The 6,042-nt window shown below is 43.9% G+C and overlaps 1 long non-coding RNA gene across 1 annotated transcript; it reads left to right on the top strand.

Moving 5' to 3' along the window:
• Positions 1-17: 17 nt before the first annotated feature.
• Positions 18-5,699, top strand: LOC112549866. Its single transcript, XR_003093453.1, has 3 exons — positions 18-154; positions 2,256-2,353; positions 4,176-5,699. It is a non-coding gene; the product is annotated as an uncharacterized LOC112549866 (long non-coding RNA).
• Positions 5,700-6,042: the final 343 nt, after the last annotated feature.

Here is a 6,042-nt window from a genome sequence, read left to right as displayed (position 1 = left end):
GTCGGGGTCGGGGCCGGGGCCGAGGAGCGCCTGCAGCAGCGCCGGGGTGCAGCGTCCCCGCTCCGCTCCGCTCCGCCCCGCCCCGCTCCGGGGCTGCGAACGGCCCGCCGCCGCGTGTGCGCGCGTGTGCGTGCAGTGCCTAGGCTGTACAAAGGTGTGTGCGCGTGCACGCATCTGTGCGTGGTGCCTACTCTGTACAGGGGTGTGTGTGTGCACGTGCGCGGTGCCTAGTGTGTGTGTGTGTGTGTGTGTGTAGTGCCTAGTCTGCACAGGGGTGTGTGTATGTGTGCACACATGCGTGATGCCTAGTCTGTGTGTGTGTATGTGTGCACGTGTGGTGCAGTGCCTAGGTTGTACACGGGTAAGTGTGTGTGCGTGTGTGCGCGCACGCATGTGTGCGTGGTGCCTACTCTGTACAGGGGTGTGTGCGCCTGTGCACGCACCTGTGCTACCTAGTCTGTGAAGGGGTGTGTGCGCATGCACGTGCGTGCTACCTAGTCTGTGTGTGTGTGTGTGCATGTGCACATGCATGGGTGGTGCAGCGCCTAGGCCGTACAAAGGTATGTGTGTGCGTGTGTGTGTGCGCCTGTGCACGCACCTGTGGTACCTAGTCTGTAAAGTGGGGGTGTGCACATGCATGGTGCCTAGTGTGTGTGTGTGTGCACGCATGTGTGTGGTGCAGTGCCTAGGCTGTACCAAGGTATGTGTGTGTGTGTGTGTGCGCACATGCATGTGTGCATGGTGCCTACTCTGTATAGGGGTGTGTATGCCTGTGCACGCACCTGTGGTACCTAGTCTGTAAAGGGGTGTATGTGTGTGCACATGCGTGGTGCCTAGTTTGTGTGTGTGCGTGTGTGTGGTGCCTAGTCTGCATGGGGGTGGGGGTGTGCACACATGCATACATGTGTGGTGCCTAGTCTGTGTGCGTACGTGCGTGAGTGTGGTGCCTAGTCTGTACAGATCTGTCAGGGGGCGGGTGTCTAGTGTGCACAGATCTGTAGGCATGTATATGTGTGGTATCTACTCTGCAGGGGGTGGGGGGGAGCGTTTGTGTGTGTGTGTGTGTGTGTGTGTGTGTGTAGGGGGGATCTAATCTGCATGGGTGCATGCACGTGTAGGTGCTGTCTTGCTTGAAGATCTGTGTGTTTGCGGGCAGAGGTCTGGTTTGCAGGGGTCCAGGCCCATGGGGGGGTATGCAGTGCCCCCCCACATCCACCAGTGAGCAGGGGAGCCCACCGCTGCTGTGAGGAAAGCCCATGCCTGCGCATCCATCCAGGCAGCAGCCACACAGAGGGAATCCACAGGTAGCGGGGCTCCTCGTGGCTTTGTCAGAGATGAAAAATAGGCAGTGATTTCCCTGCCCACTCCGCCAGATGTGAACCTGGGAGGGGGGCACTCCCCCCGGGCAGTGCAGGGCTGGCTCCAGGGTAGCACGAGCTGCCCGCTCCCAGGCTGGGAAAGCAAAGAGAGCAGATCTGGAGTGGGCTACAACAGGGCAGGACGGATGCGCATGTGCGCTGAAGGCTGAACCCATTCTGTGGCTAGTGCACAAGTGTGTGCATTTGTAATCAATAGTAACTACACACATGTATGCTTGTAGTGCATAAGCACACGTGTATACACATGTCTGTGTGTATAAACATATACATTCATACGTATACACCCATGTATGTATACATACACATGCACACTTATTTATATTCACACACATGTATACACACATACATGTGTATGTATATGGGCACACACATATGCAGAGTGTGTGTGTGTGTGTGTGACACATGCACACACATACACACAGAAACTTCTAGACAACATACACTTGAGATCAGGCTCTCCAGGTATTGGCATACCTAATCCTTCCATGGGGGAAAAAACCCCCTTTATTTCACTTCTTTAAACAGGCACATGCATTTCAATCCATCAACAAATCCATCAAACAGATGCAGCACATCTATGAGAAGAAAGCCTGCATTTTAGTTTCTATGCTGAAATTTCTTTTTCTCTGTTCTAACTTTCTTCTTTTGACTGAATGTTCCCATTACCAATCTCTAGCCAAATCGTCAATCCTTTCCTGGAAAGTCTGAGGAAACCTGATTTGGGTAATCATTTATTCCAAGAGAAAAAGGCACCCAACGCAAGTGTTCCTACACACTTCCCTTCCCTTTTACATCCAAGTTCCAGCTGAAATTTTTGCAATCCATGTAACTAAAAGAATGACTGCAGTTGGACACTAACCATAGCTTCTTTTATAGTCCTCAAAGCTGGAGAACAGCACACTGCAACTGCAGACTTCATGGGAGTGGACCAGGGTCATCTTCTCTCTCCCTCCACCCCTTTCCTGTAGGCCCAAGTAAGTACCTTTGGTTTAGAAAGCTACTGCCAAAGATTCCACAATCATTTAAACTGCTCCCTCTTTTCCTCCTTTGCAATTCAGAAACCAAAGCTGTCTTTAACATAACGTTCAGGATCAGAACTCGTGTAAAAAATTCAAGGACTTCCAACAGTAACTAGTTCTTAAGTGAATACAGAATGCATATTTTATTATTTCCTTAGTTAAAATTAGATCTCAAACAATCTTTGGCTATTACATGTAATGAATGTAACATAGTATCAGATACATCACATACTACATGTGGTTTAGTAATTTATTGACTAACAAGCACTTAGTAATTCCATCTTATTGCATTAACATGAGTTTCGTGAACTTTAAGATTTAAAAGAGTGTTTACTTTCATATTGTTCAGGCATAATACTACATGTCTACATGTGGTATAAATAAATATGTATCCATGTGTTCCTGTATACTCAGGAACATCAGTGGAGTAGGAGACAGCACGAGATAAAATATTTTGACTTGACGTTAGAGTGACCATAATTACTTACATGCTGAAGCCCTAAGTGAATTACATGGGTCAACTCAAAAAAGCAAGCCTAGAAATTCCTCTTTCCAGCTCTCAAAAGCTCCTGTTTCAAGCTTTGCAGTATAGCAAGATATTGGACCTTTTGCCTGTCAGTTGTCCAAGAGCAAATGCTGTCCATCCTGGGCATTCCTCCAAGGACATTTTGTAAGGAAATGTCACATTTGGAAAGCATGCAAGTGTACATAAGGCTGATTTTTCTATACAAGAAAGAAAAAAATGATAAACACAGATGTATAAAAGTCAAATTCAGAAGATATACTACTGCTTGTTGTATTTAGAAGGACCAGCAAGTTAAGCATGGAATGCAAAACTCTATAGTGATAAGCATCAAAGGATTCAGCAAGCAGAATTTTTCTTAACCAAAAAAAAAAAAAGATTTAATAAATGTTTATGGGCTGAATCATGTAAGGTGCTGCCTAGTTTCTCCACTGTTGTAACCTCTTTAGATTCAAATTACTTGAACAAAATGATCACATATCAAGTCTGGGCCCTTTCAAAGCAGAAGCCTCACCTTATCAGTGATATTTTGCCTCTCTCATTTCAGCTAATTATACCCAGATAATGAAGAGTCTGTTAAATCTTTAAAGTGTTAATTACCTGTGCCTTCTCTGTGAAATGAATCACTCTCATCATGCTGTTTATTAGCTAGACTGTACATTTTCTGATGTGCCTGTCTTCATTTGCTTTAATCTAGGTAACTCAGAGGCAGGTACTGGAAACATTCAGATTTTGTAGATTCAGAAGTCCTCCCTGATCTTGTTCAGGATGGCTGGGGTGGGGAGGGGGGGACCCGGGCATTGGAAATTACAAAATGGTGGAGATGAGGGATCAGGTGGGGAAAAAAAAAGAAGCATCTGGAGGAAATTTCTGCACCACTGGTCAGATGCTTATGGGGCTAACAGCTATTTAACCTAGACATACATGTTTCTTCATTTGGCTAGACAATCCCTCTAACCACAGGGAATGATATCTATAGTAGGCAGAACAAACTGGGACAGGAATCCCTGGATTAATAGGAGAGAGAGTTACAAAAGAAGAAATCCAACAGCAAGGACAGATTTAGTAAAGAGTCTACCATTAAGACAGTCTAGCCAGTGCTTTAAGTGTGCATGTGCTTACTCATGCCTTGTAGATACTTACCCATACCAAATGAAGCAATGGGAAGTTTTTGCAATAATTTCAGCAGGCATTAGATTGGACCCTGCCTCTAGTCCAGTCGCTGTAATAAAACCCTCTCTCTTTCCATTTCAGATAATCGCACTCAGACCTGGAAGTAGTATTAGTCAGGAATTCAGAAAGAGGTGTCCGCACCTAAAAGTAGAATGAAGTGAATTTTCTCGTTCAGATGTGCTGTCAGGATGTCATGTATAAATCCTAGAATAACAAGGCACTGCCATTCCTGAAGACTGCAGCATGTTATCAGCCTATTTCAATACCCTGATTTAATGTCTAAGTAATTTTTGATTGTGAATGCATGCATCTATACCAGTGAAAAATAATGGCATATTGATCATTCAGGTCATTATGGGGCTGCTCCAGTTTTCACTGAAGACAATGGCAACAGTCTTCCATTTTTATCTTTAACAAAACTGATACTATGTTTAAGGCACATCATAGAAGGGTATCTTCACCTTTTTAATTCATATCCACACAACAAAATCTCTTTTCTAATCCTTTATACCCCCTCCTAGGAGAGTGGATAGGTTCATTTTAAAAGAAAATAAAAGATTCCACACACAGCTCTTCATTTCCATGATATGTTAATGGATTGGGCCACAATTATCATGTAGTGATAATGACTAAACTGTGTAAATCTAAGTTACAGATGCATGTTTGTATAATTCCCAATGCCTTGGATACTGAGGCCAAGTATCACTAGATTTCTCCCCTCTCCCTCCCCCAATGAGGCACTTGAAAGGGATCAGACTTGTAGAAGGTACTCAGCACTTGCTTAAAATATGCCCCTGCAGGGTGTGTCAACTAAAACATCAAGACACGCAGATTATAAAAGACCTTTGAAAAGTTTAGCCTGGGTGTTAGGACTCCCTAGATTCTCATTTCTGGTTATACTGCTGGCTTTACCAAGCTCATCTGGTCACTTTTGAGGACTGTTGTACCAAAGCCTATATAGTCTAGGTAACAATAATCAAACTTGGACTGTTACACAGAAGAAGTCAGCAAAGATTTAAAACCATCCTCACAGTTCCCATCACTTCCACCTCCTGAGACCACATGGCTAGGGTTCACCATTCTGTTACTAGACTAGAAAGAGGGACACAAGAGGCATCAGCACCACAATTTCATCTAAATCCTACATGCCACCAGGAAGATGAGACAGGCTCCAGCTTTCAACCCCTCCTTTATGAATCTTTATTATTTTTCTTTCCCATCCCAGGCTCTTTTTGCCTTTTTAAAATAAAAGTCCATATTACTCAGTCAACACTGACTCTTGCAGCACTGCTTGGTACCTATAAACCCAAAAGCAGCTTAAAGTAATGCACTGAAACAACTGAATGCTTGCCAGGGCTCAGAGAGGCTGATAAGATGGTGTGCTGATCTGTTTTCCTCCAGTCTCAGACTAGTAAGTCATAAACAGCATCAGAAACAGAAGCTACGTTTTCTGTCTTTGCTGTTCTTCTTCTTTCCTTTGTGTGTGCATGAGTCTTATTTTGCCTTCAAAGAAGCAGAATTGGGGTGTAACTGTAGCAGCAACACAAACCCAAATAATGTTAATTCAATTTTTTTCTTTCTCCAATAAAAAGAAAATAATTTCCTGTAACATTACCTAGACAAATAAAACAATTTTGCTCTAATATAATCTGAAAGGTTCTTTTAAAAGCTTGCTGCATCTCGAGGGAAAAAGGAGTTAGAGCACAGTTAAGTAGAAGGTTTACTTGATACTGTACATTTCAAATGCTTTTTACTCCTCCTCCTGCTTTCTGTTAAAAGTTGGTTGTTGCTATATAATTCAGGAAACCAAGGCCTCTGTAATCAAATCTTGAGCACGTTTAACAGTTAAATGTGTTCAGTAAGGAAGTCCAGTTTACCTCTCCGATCCTCCATAGAATTTTGATTCCATTATAATTATACTACCTGGCCACTCTTTCAAAGCAAAGTT

The sequence above is a fragment of the Alligator sinensis genome, unplaced genomic scaffold (assembly GCF_000455745.1).
Source record: "Alligator sinensis unplaced genomic scaffold, ASM45574v1 scaffold442_1, whole genome shotgun sequence".
In the NCBI taxonomy this organism is placed as follows: Eukaryota; Metazoa; Chordata; order Crocodylia; family Alligatoridae; genus Alligator; species Alligator sinensis.
The sequence above is the reverse complement of the archived record's forward strand: the minus strand, read 5'-3'. Positions and strand labels throughout refer to the sequence as shown.